This window comes from Spermophilus citellus (assembly GCF_964194105.1).
Source record: "Spermophilus citellus genome assembly, chromosome: 14".
NCBI lineage: Eukaryota > Metazoa > Chordata > Mammalia > Rodentia > Sciuridae > Spermophilus > Spermophilus citellus.
Window position 1 is genome coordinate 39964984 of NC_138194.1, and position 21921 is coordinate 39986904.

The 21921-nt window shown below is 40.9% G+C and overlaps 1 protein-coding gene across 4 annotated transcripts in view; it reads right to left on the minus strand.

The window, feature by feature from the left end:
• CHD7 (chromodomain helicase DNA binding protein 7) overlaps window positions 1-21921 on the minus strand; it is a 185081-nt gene that overhangs the window by 83290 nt on the left and 79870 nt on the right. The window lies entirely within an intron of this gene.

Consider the following 21921-nt stretch of genomic DNA (forward strand, 5'->3'; position numbering starts at 1 on the left):
CTGAGGAAGAGAGAACTCAATAGTTATTTTGATATGCCTTGCAGAAGATTCCTGGCATTCACCAGGAACATACCCAGAGACTGTCTTTAGAACAGCAGAAAAGGCCAATAGTTGGGATGGGATGCTGAGTGGTCAGCTGAGATCAGAGCAAATGACTCCTGTATAAAACAGCCTTCACAGCTTATGACCTGAACCAGAGGTAAGTTATTATTTATCTAGTGACTGATGACATCTAGTAAATCTACATCTCAACAAGTTAAATCTACAGTTGTTACTCATATTTTTGGCTTCCTCGTGTGCTTCTCCAGGCATACAGGAAATGTAAGATAAGCAATCTGACTACATGCCAAGCATGTGCTTCGCACCCATGATACCACTGAATTCCCGCACCAGCCCTAAGAGAGAAATATGATGATCCTTCTAATTTTATAGATGAGGACAGTAACACTCTAAGATAAAGTAACTTGTCCAAGGAATTACAGATGGTAAGTGACAGAACTGAGACTGACATGGAAACTGACACCACACAACCTACAAAAGCAGGCCAGACAGGAGAGCCCCAGGCCACTCCACAGAGACTGGCTACTAACGCAGTGTGCAACGTACACCAAGGCTTGCCATAGTCCAAAGAGAATGTTAGACTCAAACATGAAAATACAGGCAATAAAAATCAGATCCCAATATTTATTAAACATCTATCTGACAATGAGAATTGAGATGCTGTGTGTCAGTTCACTTGACTGTTAACAACAAAAACATGAGAATTTATCCCCATCTTTCAGGAAGGAAGGGTTCAAGGAGGCTAAGGAGCCACCCCCGGGGCTACATGAGGGACATAGGAAGTGTAGACTCAAATGTCAGCTAAGTTCAGTGCTCTTCCAACTCTTTCCATCTCTTCCTGAAATCTTATCACAGGCAGCTTTCTGAGAAGGCTCCACGGGTTTCACTCAATGTCTACAGTAGTGACTCAGAAATCCCTCTAAAAATCAAACCATTGCCTACGTACCAAGTAGTTACAACATTCTCCCCAAAACCCTCCTTGGTCGCTCAACATACCTTTCTTCAATTCTCCAGCTACACTGGCAGAAGAGAAAGAGCCCAGAACTTTGAGTTGAGGAAGTAAAATTCTAGACTGGTCCCCACCATGAACTGTATTATCTGGGGAAATCACTTTATCTATCTGGGAGTTGAGTTTCTTCATCTATGAAGCAAAGGCTTTGGACGAGATGACTTCCAAAGTCTGTTCCTAATGCTTATGGTATTAAAAACTCTTAAAACACATACTGCCCTTTCTTGGCCATGATTGAGAAGGAAGGATCCTGACAAAGGCTGAGAACATAACAGAAGGGACAGAATCAAGGTTGAAGTTTGAGAAAGTACATTATGTAAATCTATATGAGCAGCTTCTGTACAAGGGTAACACACCTGAACCACACAGGAGTAGCCCTCTGTCCCTTACTTTTCCCTCAGAAACACTCTGAAGTTTCAACTGAATCACTATCCATGACCATTAGGTAATTTAACTGTTTTATTATATTTAAATAGCTTAAGTCCAGTTAATCATTACATATTATTTCCTAATATTAAAAAAGAAAAAGCTATATCTTCTTTGCAAGAGACATAGAAATCAAACTTATTTAGGGGAAGCTATTTTTCAGGTCATGGAAGAAAAAGTTGTTCTTAGAATTTTAATCATCTTAACAATGATTAAAATTTAGAATGATAGATTTATACCAGGTATGTGTGACCTTCTTCAATCTGCATGGCATCAACTCCAATAACAGAACACCAACTTCTAATGAGAGATTCCCCAGCATACATTTACAAATTAGAAAAAACACATAACACACAACACAGAAAGACTGAAAATTTATCTATACACTTTTACATACAAATCATTTTAGATGCCTCTTTAAAAAATAAATGATGCCATAAATTAGTAACTCAGTAAAAAAAAAAAAAGAATTTAATCTTCCATAAGGAGGAAAAAAGTAAAGATTAAATACAAAAAAAGTATTAATCATGTTTGATATGCAGCAGAATGATGTTTTGGTACTATCTGAAATAGGGTGAAAAAGGTGCTCAGAAATATTATAGTGTTTACCAGACCTACATCTCCTTAAATCTTTTAGAGAAAAGCTGTTTTTGTAAACATTTAACAAAGAACAGATGGCCTGCCTTAATCATGTGGGGAAAAAAAACCTGGAGCTCCCAGTAATACCCTGACAAAGTCTCCCAGGCCCAACGTCCCCTACCACCCCCACCAGATGCATGGTGCCGTCTTCACTAATGCTATTTAATTTTACAGCGGACATTTTCCCATCAATTCCCACTGCCTGACAGGTAATCAATGCCATTAACATCTGATATTACCATATACGGCATTCCGAAAACCTTGCATTTATGAGACCAAATGTGGATACATTTGGTCAGATACCAAAGGTATTTTTAAATACACACTGTAGGACTTTCTGCATGACATATTTTCAATTATAATTCCACAAACCTTTGAAACATTATGGAATATATAATAATTGTGCCATAAACTTTTGGAATTTAAACAGCATGACTGGTATTTAGACAACAAATAAAAGTGACTCTGGATGTGTGTGTTTTGTTGAAAAGATTACCATAAGCTAAGGATTATTGTTTTTACTTTAACTCCACTGTTCTTAGCACATAAATTAGAAAACACACAGGAAAGTGATCTTCTATAAAACAGCAAAATGAACAGGTTGCAAATTAAACCAAAGGAGACCTGAGGTAGGGGAAATGAGGGTAATCCCTCTGTTGGTTTTAGGCACACCTGACCCAAAATGCTTAGAAGCATTACTGGGGGGAGGAGAGGGTGGAAGGAGAAACTTTTAATCTCAAGTGTGATTTTCTTCCACATTTTCTGCCTGAAAAGCTATGTTATTGGTCTAGGGATATAGCTCAGCTGATAGAGTGCTTGCCTCGAATACACAAGGCCCTGGGTTCAATCCCCAGCACCACAAACAAACAAAAAACTCAAGAGAGTTTTTTTTTTTTAATCATATTTTCCCTTAATTATTATACTCCTGAAGCCTCAACCTGTTACTAACGTTGAGGTGAGCCATGCAATCTTAACAGTATGCAATGCTTCCAACATGTATAATTTTTGTAAATCCAGAATATTTAGTAATCTAGAGTATCTGTGGATAAATATTTTATTTGCAGAAAAACATGTACTTATTTGCATGAATTTATTTACACACAAACAATCCTAACATCAAAATAATGGTTTACGCCTAGTATGGTGGTGCACGCCTATAATCCCACCAGCTCGGGAGGCTGAGGCAGGAGGATCACAAGTTCAAAGCCAGCATCAGCAACAGTGAGGCACTAAGCAACTCAGTGAGACCCTGTCTCTAAATAAAATACAAAATAGGGCTGGGGGTATGGCTTAGTGGTTGAGTGTCCCTCAGTTCAATCTCCAGGACCAATAATAATAATAGTAATTATTATTATTTCTAAAAATGAAGATACTACCAACTGGACCAGAGTGATGTGATACTTCAGAAGAGGTATGCATTCCTGCAAATTAAGCTAAAGAGAAGTCATAAAAAAGGATGCATATGAGCTCTCGGAGAAAATTCGATCCTAGTAAAAAAATGGCAAGTCACTGAAGATCCTAGTAAAAAGAAATTCAAGCTTTAAACATGCCAAGCTGTAGTTTAAATGGTTTATAAAAATACAAATATTAAATTTGTTATCTAAGACCAAAATGTTCTAGTTGGTGTTTTTTAAATGGCTTTGGAGACACATTTTAGTTGTTGACATTCTTAACTTTGTCCAGCATTTCCATGCTCTTGATCTCTCTATACTCTTTAGAAAGGAATTCTGATATGAAAACTAAAACTCAATCTCCAGCCAGGAGTGTGAGACAATTCAAAGAGTAATTTAGCAAAGGTCCAGTATATGCTACTGAGATGTAACAAGGACTTTGACAAAAATAAGATGCACTAAATATCTGGTGCCCAATTTGTTTATTCATTCAACAGATATTTGAGGATGCAACAGGGAACAAGGCAGCCACAGCACCTTCTGTGGGGGTAAGGGTTGGAATACAGAGCACCTAACCAGACTGAGACCAATGAGGCTTCCTGAAGGAAGTCAGCCCTGGCTGGGACAGTAGGTAGTCAGGTGTTGACCAAGAGTGTGCATCTCAATGGAAGCAGCCTGAACATCAAATCATGCCTCACACTCAGTGGTCAGAGGTATAAAACACATTATAAAGCAAGGTTTTAAGACATGTTTTGTGGGAGAGTAAATCAAGATGAGCAGACATTTATTTGAATTGTCAACTAAAACAATTTTTGACTTTAGACCTCTGATATAGAATAATACATTCAAAAATATCCTTAATATTCAACCAGGGACTAGAATATTTTCTTCTTGGTTATACTTAATATGAAAAAAGTTGGCCTCAAGCTCAAGGTTTTTTGTTTGCTTATTTTTTAATGCCATCTAGTTTTACTCATCTCCTTATCAATTTCCAGAAAAAAATGTTTGTTAAATGGAAACATTTGGGCTGGGGTTCTGGCTCAGTGATAGAGCACTTGCCTAGCATGTGTGAGGCACTGGGTTCGATCCCCGGCACCACATAAAAAAACTAAATAAACAAAGTACAGGTATTTTTTTTAAAAAAAAAAATGGATACATTTACAAACACCAAAACACAAATGAACAACATCAGGCTTGTTGGTCATATGACTAGTTAGAGAAGTCAAGAACTACTGGATATGTTTTAACTTTAGGATATTCAAAGGTGTCACGTGAAAGGAAAGATTCAGGGCTGGAAGCAGGGGGACTGAAGACACAGGTTGAGCATTCCTAATACAAAAATCCAAAATCTGAAATGCTCCAAAATTAGAAACTTTCTGAGCATTGACAGGACATCAAAAGTAGAAAATTTGACACCCTGAAACTGTTTCATGAAAAAAAAATTATTTAAGATATTATGTAAAAATTAAAGGCCATATACTATGTAAATAATATTAAAATTCATACAAAACATAAATGAATTTTGTGTGTAGACGTGGGTCCCATCTCCAAGACAGTATATGCAAATATTCAAAATCCCTTCCCAAAAAATAATAATAAACCAGATCCTAAACACTTCTGGTCCCAAGAATTTTGGATAAATCATATTCATCCCAAGGTACACAGCATGTCCTAAAGGTATTTAACAATGCCATCCCGTTTTTCCAATATCTTGAGTAAAGATGTTCTTCAAAATATACTTCTGATAATACTATTATAGCCTAAAGCAAGACAAAGCCATTACCTTCTCTGGGACAGGAATAAATGTATTGTATGTATGTATATGTCTGTCTCAAAGCAGGGATTATCAAAGGTTTTTAAAGACAGCACACAACTCCACCAACAAATATGATTTCACATATAATGCACTGAAGCAGCTCACTGAATTGGCAGTTTCTCTTATGCTCCATTTAAGTCACTGGTAGGAATAGAATAGGATATTAGCGTAATCATAAGAATGGCTTGCACAATTTGTTTTAATACACAGTCAAGAGAATTAACAAGTTAAATGAGTTCTAAAATATATGAGTGCTTTTCAGATTCATTAAATTTCAGAATTGAAATTTTTTTGAAAGTTACTGCTAAAATATCTAACTTAAAAAAATCATCTGAAGGCATTTCTAAACCTTTGGTTTTCTGCTTATATTTTTAAGTTATGCTTAACACAGATTCACCCTTCAAACTACTTTTTTTTTTTTTTTTTTTTTTTTTGGTAGCTGGGATTGAACTCAGAGGCTCTCGACCACTGAGCCACATCTCCCGTCCTATTTTGTAATTTATTTATAGACAGGGTCTCACTGAGTTGCTTAGCCCCTCATCATTGCTGAGGCTGGCTTTGAACTCTTGATCCTCCTGCCTCAGCCTCCAGAGGCTCTGGGATTATAGGTGTGTGCCACTGTGCCTGGTTCAAACAACATCTTAAACAGCTACAAATCAACATGAGCCATTTTTATGGCATCTAGATTATAAACACATTTTGAATTAGTAGAGCTAAAATAATGAAAATAATGAAACAAGCAGTCATAACAAATTTAACGTTGAATAGTTTCACATCAGATACAGAATACTGAGCATTTTCTTCATATTTTGGAGTGCAGCCATACCATAGGAACTGTCAAACAGCATTTTCGACGTGTAAAACACTACACGGTGGTATTTCTCCAGTCAGTTTGAAGGGAATAATACAGCAGTGAAAGTCCACCAATGCTAACGCCTTTAACTAAAGGCCTGACAAATTCCACCTGGACAGGCACATTCCTTCCAGGGGAGGAACACATGCTGTTTGTACACAGTTCTTCATTCTGTACCTGCTGCCACCCCTGTGGTCACCTCCCCTGACCTGCATCTTCTCCACCTGCATGATTGTGATGAGGTATTACACACAGGACTGGGTGCCTCCCTGTAGCCCTGGAAGGGAAGGGGCAGCCCATGGGCCCCTGAGCCATTCTACTATGCCAAAGAGGCCACCTCCAGCCAGGCCCTCCTCAGGCAATGGAAAGAGAGTGCTGTAACCTACCCTTGTGTGAGGCGAGAGACCCCACCAAGTCCTGGAGCCCTCTCAGGGCACTGCACTGATATGTTCTTTTAACCATTTGTTGCACAGTTAACTCGCCATGCCATGAGCTCTAGTAAATGTCTGATACACACCTCTTCTCTTCAGTGCTTTGAAGAGCCCTCTGAAGCGATAGTAGCACTGCCTGACAGAGGAGGAAACTGAAACTTTCAGATAAATCTACCCAAAATTACACTGGCAGAAAATGACTAAACCAGAATTCTGATATAGGAGATGCAGCTACAAGGTCAGGCACTTTACCCACCCTTCCCTGAGAAGTTCTGAAATGTGACTGGGCACCCCGCGGTGGAGATCCACAGCAGCAGGGGTGGCTGTAGTGGTTTCCAAGTCTGATTGTGGCCATAGCATAAGCCCAGGTGATAGCTTGCTATCCTTCTTCAAAACCCAAAAGGCTTTTCATTCAAAAACCAGAACTCCTGTTTACAGATTACAATGGCTTTTAATTTAATACAAATTAGGAACTTTTAACTTCAAAGGGTCAGAGGAGAGTATCCCTAGCTTTTCACCCAAAGATTAAAAATGTAGACAAGAACTGATATTCTCATTGTGCTCCACAGGTGACAAACATATCTAGTATGATTCTCAAAATCTCCGTTTGATAGAACTGTAATTCAGTTCAATCAATACTGAGACCTACCTTGTTGTCCCAAGGACTGACTGTTCCATGTCTTTAAGAAACAAATAGATAAGCCCTCTCCCTGCCCTAAAAACTGTCCACAAACCACCTATAAAGAACTGCTTATGACCTTTTTTATTTAATCTATTGTATTTCAAGGACATTAAGCCAATTGTTTTCTTCAGTCTCTTAAGAAATCAATTGTTACTTCTTAGGATAAGCACCAGATGAAGTGGTAGGTTTGCATTTAGGGATCATAGGGTTGAAACAGCCTGTCTATCTACACATGCACCCCTAGGGCACAATGGTGAACTAATGTTAAATTGAACATGCTTTTGATATGTCTCCATCACTTTGCAAGTGCTTGGAAAAATTAGCTTAATTGTTTCTATGAGACTTGAGTGCTGTTTTTACATTTGCCGGTTTTCCAAAAAGGGTATGCAAGTAATAAGTTTGCTCCTGATTTTGAACATCTCCTGCATCTGAGATTGTTTAGATAGAATGAAGAGAAACGCAGAGGGATCAACAGAAACTGTCACTATATCCATAGGCAGGGAGGTTAAAAAAAAAAAAATACTCCACAAACACAACATAATCCAAAGCTTATGGCAGGAATGGTGAATAATTTCTTGGTCTCCCATTCCACAAGACAAGAGTGGCCCCTGTTCACAGTAGGTGTTCCCACCTGTTTTCCTACAAGTGTGACACCTTGAGAAAAAGCAGGGTCAGCAACATGGGTATGATGATGCCTCTAGTGTATTATATGCCAACCAAAATATGAATCTATTAGGGGAATCTGAAACAGTCACACTTTCACCCGCTTACTCTGAATTTCTCAACTCCTTAGGGTATTAAATCAAGTGTTATCTTTTATTGGACATTTCTTGCTACAAGTAAAAATGGCAAAGATGATCGGCTCCCAGTGCTGAGCACACTGAACTTTATGATCTCTCCCTTCTGTATTCTTTCTTTGCTACCTTGCAGAGTGTCCCTCCCTTAGTGGGCTCACCTCCATAACTACTGATGAATGAGAATCTACAGAAACGACTCCCACTTCACACGATTTGTCTCGTTTGCTTCAGGTTGGCAGTGAATTTGGCAGTGGACATGCATACCTGACGCTGCTACCCAGCATACCCAGGACCAAGCTCGGTAAAGTGCTTGTATGCTGGCTAGAATGCTTTGCCTGAACAGATCCTATTCAAAGACACTAAAGGCAAGGGCCAAACTTACATACTAAAAAGAATTTAACTCAGTTCAAGAAGTTTTTACTGTACACTGAACACAGTATTTTGCTAACATTGGTATACTCAACAGCAAATTGGGTGAAACTATATAATTTTTCTCTGTAAAAGTAATTTATACCAAGTTTGCATTTAGGTTTCTACTACTTTTAAAAGGCCAATATTAAAAGCAACTTACTAGGAATAATGTGTTCCTATGGATTTAAAAAGCCAAACTTCAAAGACTGACAAGCGGTGCATCTGTAACATTGAACAATGCCAGGAGTGTGTGCAGAACTGGAAATAGAGGAACCTTTGAAAGGGAAAACAATCAATTTATAAGGAACTCAGTGATAAAGTTAATTTACACACTCTAGGCAAGTTCTCCAGGATTCAGAGACTGAAAGTCTAGCTAATTTAGTATTCAATAAATGCTTAATGATAGACTACTTTGATTCTATAAAATGTATTCACATCTTGTGGGAGGCAAAATTCTATGATGGCCCCATTATCTCTCGGAGTGTGAAGAGAACTGTGACTTCAAGCAAAGAGAATATGAAGAGGTGAAAGGATTTCCCGGGTCTGACCAAGGTTCCCAGATCACTGCTTTGGAGTTACTCAAAAGGGCGATTATCCTGGGTGGGACCCACTGGACTTACTCAGGGGAGGCTTTTTCTTAAAGAGAGTGGAATGCTCTATTAGAGGTTTTGAGGAAGCCAGCAATCACAGGAACAGCAGGCAGCCTGTACCAGCTGAGGGTGGCCTTGGGTGAAAGCCATCCAGAACTGGAGCCCCCAGTCACACAGTGCAGGAAGTAAATTCTGTCAACAACCCAAATGAATCTGGAAGTAGATTTCTCTCCAGTGAAGACTCTGGCTGAGGACACAGTCCCCAGGACACCCAACTATGGCCTCATGAGACTCTAAGCAGGAGACCCAGCCAAACATGCCCACAGACTGATCCCTTGAAACAGAGAGAGGAAATAGACACTGCTTTTAGCCACAAAGCTTCTGGTGTCATACACAAACACACATTAAAATTAACACATACTTTAAATCCTCTTAATTCTGTTTGAAATGCTTTCTGACCTTTTCACCTAGGTACCCCCCCACACACCTTCCTAGTGAGATAGTCGGGCTTCCACAGACAGGAACGGCAGTTTCCCACTGCTGTAAAGACACTGCTTCTGAGGCGCCCATGAGCACTTCAGCGCCAAGCTCTGTTTCACACTCACAGGAACCTTGTCAGATGTCCCCAGTTTCCAAATGGGGAAACCAAGGTACTGGAAGAGGTGATACAATTTAAGGATAAGAGGAGAGAGGAGTCAAACCAGGCAACCTCGCTCAAAGCCCACCTGATCAGCCACTCGTGACCACGACCCTCACTGCTGCAGCTCCCTGCTCACGTTCTTCCAAAGGGAAAGAAGAGTCATGGCAAGGAGAGCAGGGTGCAAGGTACCAACTGAACACAGAAGGGACCTACTCAGACAGAAGAGCCCAGTGCTGTCACAAACAAGATTGACGTTAGTTAGGTACCACTTAAACTGTCACAAGGAGAAAATTTTTAAAGAAAAACCTCTTTGATTTAAAAAAAAAAAAAAATTCAAGAAACTGTGCAATAAGCAATATTAAAGGCTCTTGATATTTATTTTAAAAGAAAGTTTACTGCACATTAGAAACAGTCGGTTTAACACTTAAAAGGGGACTATGTCCCCATGACTCCTTCCAGCTGGAATTACACACAAAACAGAAGATACCAAAGCAATTAAGTATTTTATAAACACTGCTGAGGGGTCAAAAAGAGGGAGGTTCATTCACTGACTAATAACGCAGTAATAAACAAACAGCAATGTTATGCAACTGAGAAAATTATTATAATTGAATCTACACAGCTGGGCAAGAAGAGAAGCCCGGCTATGTATATTAGCTCAGAAATGTTTTGTGTGCGTAGGTTTTAGTTTTAGAATGGTTAGGATTCAAGTCCCTTTTATAGAAAGACTTTTCCCTCTTATCTGAATAGAATTCCACAACCGCAACAACACAACCGAATAACCCCTAATGAAATACCCAACATATTATTCCCTATTTTTACAAAAGAGAAACAAATGTGTGCATGAATGGATTGGCAGTTGAATTTCACTGAGATGCACTCATTTCTTAGCTCTTCAAGAGACCTCTCACCTTGCTTGTGCACAATTATGTGAATAATGAAGGACTGTGACATGCTAGCTAGTGGAAGGGAAAGCCCAGCAAGAAGCAGCTCTTCACGTTGTGTGTTCTTGGATTTTCCTTCACATGTTGACATTTCCCCCTTTGCGGGGCTTGTGTTTTTGTCTACAATTATTCACCAGAAGATAGGCAGAGATACACCTCCAATTACCACATATAAATGTATACAGATGTGTCAAATAGGGACAGAAATGTGTGTCTTTCCCTTGACTTGATCATAGTATTACAATCAAAGAACACTCCTCTTGGGTTCAAGAGAAGACTGGTAAAAATCCACCACTGTTCCATCAATTAAGTGTAGAAAAAAATGTAAACCGAAACAAAAATAGGTTCTTCACGGAAGGTATTCTAGCTAGATGTTGCCCTTACTACTACTGGAATTTCTTCTTAATTAAATGACTAAACCAGAACAAATTTTCGATCTATGCCATGTTCCCATCTGCATAAAACCTAACTAACTTCAGACTCAAATGGGTGATTAGCCAACTATAAGGGCAGAGGTACACATGTATCTTCAATAGGCATACATTTTACATCAATGATATCTATTTTTATGAGATAAAAGTACTAAAGCTTTAATGGTGGCAATTAAAACAGCCAAGAGTTTGAGTAGCTCGATGGCTGAGTCACAGACCTTTTACCTATAATGGGATCCATTATATCTCTGAACTCAGTTTGAGGGAGTAAAAGAGGAACAAGATTTTTAAATACGGTTATAAAACAGCGGTACCCTCTGAACTAAGCTGCTTCAGTTTAAACAGCTGTGTGATTTAGCTGGACTGCATCCATTCCCCAGCCTTCTTCAGGGTTTTAGATACTTGTATCTATTTGAAAATACGTGAATACTGAAAATGCTACTGAGACACTAAGGATCTGTATTTGAGTAATCTGTTTCTATCTTATTTACATCAAAACTTCACCATTACTTTGAAAATATATTACCTTCAGATGACTACGAACAGAATAACTCCATTTCTGTCTAAAATACAGACACTTAGGTTCTTATATTCTCATTTAAAGTACAATTCAGGGGAAATGAATAAGAAAGTATATATTCACATTAAGATGGAATATTGTAGCAATATTTACATATGAATATCAGCAAAGGGATCCAGGGTTCCCCATCCCATGGTAGTTTTAACATTTACCATGCAAAATTGTGAGAATACGCTTGGTAGTTCTACAATGTAATAATCATCTAATACCTAGTCCAACACTAACCAATTCTCTAGTTCAAGAACCTAGACCTCTTCTCTTTAGTTTCTAATACAGAAAATGCAGTACTGTAAATAGAAACTATTGGAAAGTATTCTTACAGGCTTTTGTATCTGTGACCACCACCACCATCCCCAGGGACAGCTGGCAAACAGGAAACACAGATGGATTTACCTCCAACTAGGAAAGACCAAACCAGCACAGATGGGGGCAGCCTCAGAGCAGCCGAGGCCCAGATGGCCCTAATGCCACCAAGGCCTCGCAGTTGCTGGGGTCTGCAGTCACCCCACCCAGGCACATCAGCACCAGACAGACAGCGGCAGACTGCTCCTCGGGGATGTCCCTCCATGTGCTGGCAGCTCCTTTTAGATAAGCTGTTGTTAAAAGGAAGAACTTGGGAGATTTCACGTGAGATTTGGTTGTTGACCACAACAGCCAGAAAACAATCAACGCAACATGCCTAAAATTCCGCTTCTTGGAATAAGCTGGATGAGCTTATCTATAAAGTCACTTCTCTGAGACCCTCAGAGGCTCTCTGCATTCAGCCCTGCTCCAATGATAACCAATAAAGTAGGGAAAGCGAAAGAAAGAAGAAAGAAAGAAGAAAGAAAGAAAGAAAGAAAGAAAGGAAGGAAGGAAGGAAGGAAGGAAGGAAGGAAGGAAGGAAGGAAGGAAGGAAGGAAGGAAGGAAAAACTGATATGAAAACCTATGATTAGAAGAGCCAAGTTAAATAAGAGATGTCAGAATAAGAAATCTAAATGAAACATTTAAATACAATTTCCTTTCCACATTAAAAAACTTTCAGAACATTCGATAATACACAATCTCACTTCACAGACACCTAACTAACATCTGAGGTTTTCTTGAAGTGATTTTAGTCTCTGCTCGATATAATGTGTCTTAAAATAATATTTATTAAACAGCTCACTAAGCACAGAATAATAACGCTTAGGTGTACAAAATTCATTCATGCTGTGAACCTCTGAAGTCCTAGATCCATAACAAATAAACCACAGAGAGGCAACAAGGGAGGGGAGGAGGGAGGGAGGGCAAAGAGGACAAAACACAGAAGCCATTCTTCCTGAGCTCCATGGGAGACTCAGGACAAGAGCCAGTGGACCAGGAAAGTGTCAACCAGAAGAGGTCTTGTGAGACCTCGAACAGGGGACAAAAATACTGGCTTCAGAGATGTGACAGGGAAGCCTCCAGGCACTGAATACCTCCCAGCAATGCCTCCCTGCATAGCTGAGCCTCTGCTGCAGCAGCACTGATACTCACCACCAGGGTGCCATGAGCCTTGGAAGCCAAGAAACAAATCCAAGGCAAACCCAACACACCGCACCCTTGTAGCAACACTCTTTAAAGCAGTCCTGTTAAAGAAGTCTGCCTGGGGGGAAAAATTTAAATTGCGATCTCCTCCAAACTGATCTTCCAATCTTCTTTTGAATTTGCCTCCTGCCTGACCAGTTCCTTTCCACCTGCATATCCTTCTTGACTTGCCAAATATTTACTGAGCATCCCTGGACATGTCTTCCTTTTGCTCTCGCCCCAATTTTCTGCTCCCCTTTAAAAAAGAGTCCTTGAAAAAGTGACAATATTTACCGTCTTCACTTCCTCTCCTACTTTGCTCTTGAATTTGCTCTAACCCAGCTTAATATTTCACAAAAATGGCTCTCTCATCAAGGTGACTCCCAAGGGTCCCCGGTCCCTCTCGTCTCAACTCACCTATCACCAGCACTTGACACAGCTGCACATTTCTTTCTCCTTCATGTGACATCCAGGACCCCCTCTCCTACCCTGAAGATTCCTCCTGGCTGACCTTCTCCGCCTGTCATTTTTGTGGTTTGGACCTCATCTACATCTACACTTCTGCCCTTGCTCAGCACCAAACTCTGAATTAAATACTACCCTACCCCCCAACGCATTAGCAATTCCTAAAGCCCTTCCTCCAGCTCAGACCTTTCCCTTTAACTCTGGCCTTCCCTATCCAACTGTCTACTCAATACATCTGTTTAGGTGACCAGTAGCTCCATCTTAATGCACTCGAAACAAACTGCCACTCTACTCGACCACCCGCAGAGGTTAAATAGCTGGCAACTGGGCTGGGGATGTGGCTCAAGCGCCTGGCAAGCGTGCGGCCTGGGTTCGATCCTCAGCACCACATACAAACAAAGATGTTGTATCCGCCGAAAACTAAAAAATAAATATTAAAATATTCTCTCTCTCTCTCTTAAAAAAAAAAATAGCTGGCAACATCCTTGACCTTTCACTTAAAATGATGTTAACTCCACCTTCGGTACAACAGAGCATACCCATCCAACAGCCTCTTCACTGCTGAGTCCCAGCCATGGGAGACCCTGCCTGGACCACTGCAGCAGCCTCCAGCTGACCTACTTGCTTCCAGCCTTGCCTCCACCAGGGTCTGTCTGCTACAAAGTCTGAATGATCCTTTGAAAACATAAACCAGCTGGGTGTGGTAGCTCACACCTATAATTCCAGTGATTTGGGACCTAAGGCAGGAGGATTTTGAGTTCAAAGCCAGCCTCAGCAACTTAGCAAAGCCCTAAGCATCTCAGTGAGACCCTGTCTCAAAATAAAATATTAAAAAAGAGCTGGGAATGTGGCTCAGCGGTTAAGTGTCCCTGAGGTTAATCCTTGGAACAAAAACATTATATATATATATATATATATATATATATATATATATACCAGATCATATAACATCTCTTAAAGATCTCCAATACCTTCCCTTCTCATTCCCAGGAGTACCTAAAGTCCTTCCCATGGCCTACAAGGCCCTATTTAAACAATATGAGTTCCTACCACCTCGCTCTTAATCTCCTCTAATTGTCCCCCTTTCTCTCTCCACTCCAGCCATATCAATTCCTTGCTTATTAGCAAACACAAGCTAATCATCCTACTACCTCAGTGCCTTTGCCCAAGCTGCATCTGCCCTCAGAGGTCCTCACTAGAAAATCTCCACAGCTACCTCCTTTGTTTCCTTCAGGAGGTTTTAGGAAGAAATGGGTTAAAGCAAATGTGACAAAATGTCAACAGTTGTTAGTTCTATGTGAAAAATTTGCAGGTGTTCATTGTATTAGCCCTTTGACTTTTCTAGAGTGTTTAAACTTTTCAAAAAAGGAAAAAAAAAAAGAAACAATAATATTGCCCTGTTATGTCTTATCACTGACCATTTTCCCTCATGCCCTGCCCTAATCAGTCTACATTCCCCCTTAAGCTTTAAGTCCTCAAGATTCTATTTCCACGTGACCTAGCCAGGTGCTTATTTCTATATAAAGACTGAATCCTTCCTCTTGGCATCTGAAAATCAGCACATTAGAAATCAAAACCACCTTCTTCTGCTAACCACCCCCACTTTCCTGCCTTGGTTGACACCACTGGGACCCAGTCACTCCAACCAGACAGAAACCTAGCTTCTTCCTCCCTTCCATAAGCCCTATAGGTCTCAACCACCTGCCTCCCTCCCAAGTCCCCTCAGCAATCCTGACTCCTCCATCTGCTTCTCTCATCCAGGAATCCAATGGAGGACTTCTTCACTAAGCTTGTCTTCTACAATGCACCTCTGAATCTTAGCAAAGTACCCATCCTAAAATGTAAACTGCCAGTGCTTTGTACATGCACTGAGGATTCCCTGCAACCCTCAAATTGGTTGCTGAGGCCCTGCCCTGGGCCCACCTTTCCAAGCTGTGTCCTGCCTCTCCTAGCACATACTGCACCTTGCCAAGCCTAATGACTGCAGTCACACAGAGGCGATTTGCTCTTTCCCATTTTAGTACTTGTGGACAAATCATCCCTCATGCCTAGAACATCCTCTCCCACTCTCCTCCCAGTTAATTCCTACTCAATCTTTGAAACTCAACATCAATATAACCTCTTCCTCAGGCCTTCCCTGATCTCTGCAGATGATGTCAAGTGCCTTCACAAGGCCAAGGAACATTTATCACATTGCCTGACCACAGATTAGAAAATCTCTAGCCCTCTGTACCATGAGCCCCTGAAGGACAACAGAGAGCAGCGTGTTATGCTCCCTGTTTTATATAATATACGTACATATATCCAGCACCTAAAGCAGGGACTGACACACTCTGTAGGCTTAGTGTTTGTGGGTGGAATATCAAAGTCTCTCTCTGTCGTCAAATGTGAATGCGAATGTCACGTCTCCACCCTCGTTCTGGGCACGGCAGCTGTTCACATGCTCTCTGCTCTCTTGGAAAGGGCACTCATGTGCCTCACGCATTTACACTTTACAGCAGCTGCACCGCCACAGTGCCCAGCAACAGTGCCTTAAACCTTTGGTTGAATGACTAAATGCAAATGTAAATGAAGGCACGCTTTACTGACTAGTCCAAGGCAATGTTGCAACATTTGCTATCCTCTGAAAGCAGTGTGCTCTGTACTATATCTGTATAAATTTCTCCTTCATCACCCCTTTTACTTGGCTCAAGCGTCACCTTTATTCTGGGCCCTGCAAATAATTAAGTTGCGTATCTACTCCCATACAAGTGCGCATTTCTCTTTCTTTATGGCAGTTACATCATTGTGTGGTAACTGGGATTGTTTTTTAAAGAACAGCTTATTTCTGTACCTCCGGGACCTTGCAAAGACAATGGTACATTGTAAATGCATAAAAAGATTGACTGATGGGATGGATGGATGGATGGATGGATGGATGGATGGGCAGGGTTAAGAGTCAATGAGCAACACAGGCAGCAAAGTGGCCTCCCTACTATGAGCAAATCATGGTCACTCATCACACTCCTAGAGAGATTCTGCCAAACAGAAATAGTACCTAGTAAGAAACCTAGAAGAGTTCTCAGAATTTCAACTCCAAAAATAAAAAAGTTCAATATCTTCTAGTAATAGCTGAACTACATCATTAATACTTTTTTCAACTTTAAGGAAAAAAATGACTTGATTCCATTTCACATAATTTAAAAGTAAAGCTTAAAATTGAAATGGCTCATGAAATTGTGAAACATTTCACTTCGGATGGAAAGATAAGGCATGTTTGAAAATTATGACGCATGATGCTTCTCTTGTTCCTCTGACCACAGCCCATCTCCTGGGGGGGAGGGGGGTGGGCAGGGAAGGGTGTGATTATTTACCTTTCCCTGAAGCCCAAGAGAGCCCCCAAGTCAGAATAAGGGAAGGAGAGGGAGGGACAGCACAGAGGGCCATGCCAGGTTTACAAAGTACCAGTTCTACCTCCCAGGCCTTAGGACCATAAAACCCTTGAGGTCTAAGCTCCACATCCATGAAGCCCATATCCCACCTAAAATTCAAACTTAACTCATCAGCTTATCTCCTGCCCCTCTATCCCCAAAACCAAAAATGAATCCTATATTCATTTCCTGAATTCTATTTGACAGTAAGGCCACCACTCCCACAGTAAGCACACAAGAAAGTAGCCATCATCCTGTATAGTTCAAGCCCTTGGTCGCTCTCCACCCACAGTGCCAGTGTCTCTAGACAAGATCCATTACTTTCCAATTGTCTTACTAAGGCCCACGCTGTCCGATGTGGCAGCCATATCGTGAAGCCGCTGAGCTCTCGGAACATGATGAGCCCAAACTGACATGTGCTACAAATGTATAATCACACCAGATCTCACAGACTTGGGACCAAAAAAAAAAAAAAAAGGTAAAATATCTTGTCAATGTTTTATACTAAATATTATTTGCTGAAGTGATATTAAATATTATCTGTTAAAGGCAAATTTTGGATACATTTTCCATTAAATAGAATATATTACAATCCATTTTGCATCTTTCTTTTTACTCTCTTCATGTGGTCACTAGACATTTTTGTGTGACTTATTTTGTTCCCACTGAGCGGTGCCCAGGACAGCTCCCAGTTTCTCTGCTGGCCTCACCTCTGCAGTCCTGTCTTTTCCAACCATCCTTCCCAGAGTCCTCTGTTTTCTATCACATGATTCTTGATCCTGGTTATCTTCCCGCCATCAGTACAGCTCAGCCCAGAAGACATCTCCTCCAGGGGCAGGACATACCTAAGGACCATTCTCTCCCCTCAAGCTGCCCAAGACACCTCTTTGCTCCCACACTGTGAGCACACTGCACATTCAACGAGTACCTATAAAAATGCATGTGTATGCACTGAGGATACGATGAAGATGATGCTGGGCAGGGATCCTGACCTTGGGCCACTTAAACATAATGGAGGCAACAGAGTATTCTGGCAAAAACACAGTCCTGGTAGCAGTAATAATAGTACTGATGGGGCAGAATAGCGGCAATAACTTTTAGACAATTTACCATGTGCGAGGCACAAGTCTGAGCACATTACACACATCATGTTACTTTTTCTTCCTAACAACACTATTAGACAAGTTCAAGTATGAGTCCCATTGTGAAGGGGAGAGGATTGGGACCCAGAGAAGCCTGTAATTCACCCTAAGTCACGCAGCTCCTTAAGTGTCAGCACCAGGACTCCAAGGCCACTCGCTCTTCAACACTGTGTGTGCTGCCATCAAAGATGAAATGAGCAATGATCATGACACAGAGAGAACCCAGACTGGGGTGGAGGAACTGCCTGAACCCTCATTTAGTCAGGGCAGAAGAGTCTGCAGAGGAAGGGACTTCTAACTAGGGGTGAGTACGCTGGGCTGAAGGTTCTGGAATGAAAACGTTTTGAGCTACAGCAATTCACCATGACCAAGAAAGAAAAAGAAAGGGCAAAGAGCTAGAGGAAAATGGGGCTTTGTTCAGCTGTAATTAAAGAAGGAACTTTCTAAGAGAACCTTCCCAGAAAGGAGACACCAGAGGCCCATGAAGAGATGGCACAGATGAAGGACTCAGAGGTCTGATGATGGTCTAACTGAAAACAGAGCCGGGGCCCTGCCCCATAGCCTTGGAAGGGAATGGCAGGGAGACTGCAGTCCTATTCCTGACTGTGACCCGCACAGCCAGGACCTTGCCACTTCTCTCCCAGGACACCCTGACAGACTTTCTCTACTAGCCCAGCTGACAGACTTTCTCTACTAGCCCAGCTGACAGACTCTCTCTACTAGCCCAGCTGACAGACTTTCTCTACTAGCACTGGACAAGGGCTTCTGAAGATTTTTACCTACTTTATCCAACTATGTCTAGATTTTGAGAAAATTTTTAGTTTACAAAGTTAAAAACAGGTTGTAGAGTAGAAGTGTTACAAAACCACCAGCATGAGCAATACCCTAGGAGCACACGCCGAGCATACCAAGGGGGTTCAAAGCAACCAAAACAGCATGTCTTCCTTAAGCATCAGAATGTTTGCTTGAGGATTTGGGGCAGGGGAGGGCTAAATAATTTCACTGCTAAGCAAACATGATGTATTTCAGTGGACTGCAAACTTCACGTTTATTGTAGAAATGAAATGTGAGATTTAAAACAAATGCCTATCTCACTAATTCAAGCGACACCAAAGACCCCCTCTCTGCACACGCGCCCACCATCCTGCTTTGCTCTTCACTGTCAGCGGTAGCATCAGGAATAGGAAAGTGAGGCAACGAAAACGCACAAACTCTGATAGAAAGAAGATCCTATCTGTGCCCCCAACAATGGGAAGCTAATTTCTTATCTTGTCTGAAAAATTTCTCCTGCAATACCTTGGAAGTGATTTTTTTTCCCAAATGGATCTACCTCTCTTAAATATTTTCATAAGCTATAAGACAGGTTTCGTATACATGAAGATGCCTGCTGAAGTAAGGGGAGTAGAAGTAGAAACTGAAAGCCAAGAGGTCTTGGTTCTAATATCCGTCTTGGCACCACCTAACTGGCACTGTTTGAATGCACTATGCATTACACTACAAGCCTTACAGGCACTCTCTTCTGGAATCACAAGTGGTCTGGCCAGTTTATAAGGACCGTTCTAATTCATTTTGTAGGAATGTAGTACATGGTAGACGACCAAGTACTGTTGCAAGAACCTCTCGGTGAACTACAACCGTGGATTCAGAATGCTGCTAAAATTCAACCACAAATGACAATGTCAGTGATCTAATATACAGTTGAGAAGCACAGAAGAATATGGAAAAGGCCGACCGTGAAGACAGAGACTGGTAAGATCTGGTCCTCACTTTCTGGGCCTGTAGCATCTGACGCGGTCAATTACTTCCTCCTGGAAAGTCTCTCTTCCCTTGGGCTCCAGAACATGCAACCTCCTGTGTTCTTCTCCCTTCCTGACTACTCTTCTCACTGTCCTTTCCTGGATCTTCCAGTCAAGAAGAATAAACTGTAGACTGCACTAGAACCTCATCCTCATGCTGCTCCTCTACCCACAGGCTCTGATGATCTCATCCAGGCCCATGGCAGAAAATACCACCTATAAGAAGAGGACTCCTGAATGCTTTCGTCGAGCCCAACCTTTCCCCTAAATTCTAAATTCCTATATCCAACTGCCTATCTAAAATCTCCACCTGAGTCCACCAAGCATCTCCGAATTAACATGTCTAAACCAAACTTGATTTTTCTGCCCTAACCTGCTTCCCCTACGGTTTTCCCAATCTTCTGTCCACTCATGCCAAAATCTTGAGTCTCTCTTATTCTCTCAAATCCTATTTCAAATCCATCAGCACATCTGGTCATCACTACCCTGGACTATCTGGCCTACCACCACCACTTCCTACACCACCATTCTACTCTAGTCCACACTTTATTCTTCCTGATCAATTGTACAAGCCCCCAGTTTGTCTCCTGGATCAGCTAATTTGCCTTTTTATCTATTCTTTACAAATAAAAATAGCAAAAACCTGGTAAGACACACAATGGATCACTTCACTCTCAAGCTCAAAACTCTTCAATAACTTTCCATCATAGAGTAAATTCAAATTGTACCCCTAGTTATCCCCAACCAAAGCTCCAAGCACATTCCTCCTCCCTGTCTGCATTCTATGCACACTGACCTCATGGATGCTCCTCCACATCAAGCACCTTCCAGCTTCAGGGCCTCTGCACAGGCAAAGGTCTTCTCCAGGAGTGTGCATGGCTTGCCACATTTACTTCATTCAGGTTTTCTGCTCATTGACACTTTCCAAGGAAGCATCCCTTGACCTAGTTATCCAAATCATCACCCTCCAAACTTCTCTACCCCCTTAACTCAGCCTGTCTGTCTTCATAACTCATACCACTACTTGAAATCGTACACATATATTTTATTTGGTTGATAAATAGTCCCCTTCCCTAAAACCTCAGCTCTATGATCAACGTTACACCCAAAATAATTCTTGGCAGTTAAAAAATGGGTTTTGTGTGCTGTTCAATTAATAAAAATAAATGAGTAAAATATCTAACAAAGCAACCAATTCTTAGGAATGGTAAAAAGGTACCTAAACTGAGTTTGGGAAACATTAACAGCCAGTTGTACCCAAGAAAAATAAACAAAGAGTTGTATAAGAAGGCATTTACAATGCCTTCAGCATTGTAAAATGTCAGCATATTACAGTGATACCTGGTAAGACACACATCAATGTTCAAAGCAACTCAACTCACAATAGCTAAACTATAGAACCAACCTAGTTGCCCTTCAACAGAAGAATGGATTAAAAAATGATGGGGAGCATATGTGTATATATACATATATATACACACACATACACACACATACATATCCATCTCATATATATACCATAATATTTCATCATATATGATGGAATATTACTCAGCCTTAAATAAGAATGTAATTATGGCATTTCTGGTAAATGAATGGAGCTAGAGAATATCATGCTAAGTGAAATAAGCCAATCCCCAAAAAGCCAAAGGCTGAATGTTTTCTCTGATAAGTGGATGCTAATTCACAATGTTGGGGTGGGGGTGTAGGAAGAACAGAGTTATTTTAGATTAGGTAGAGGGGAGTGAAGGGGGTAATGAGGTAGGAAGGATAGAATGAATCAGACATTATTACCCTATGTACATATAAAACTGTATGACGCATGGTATTCTACATCCTGCACAACCAGAAGAATGGGAAATTATACTCCATTATATACA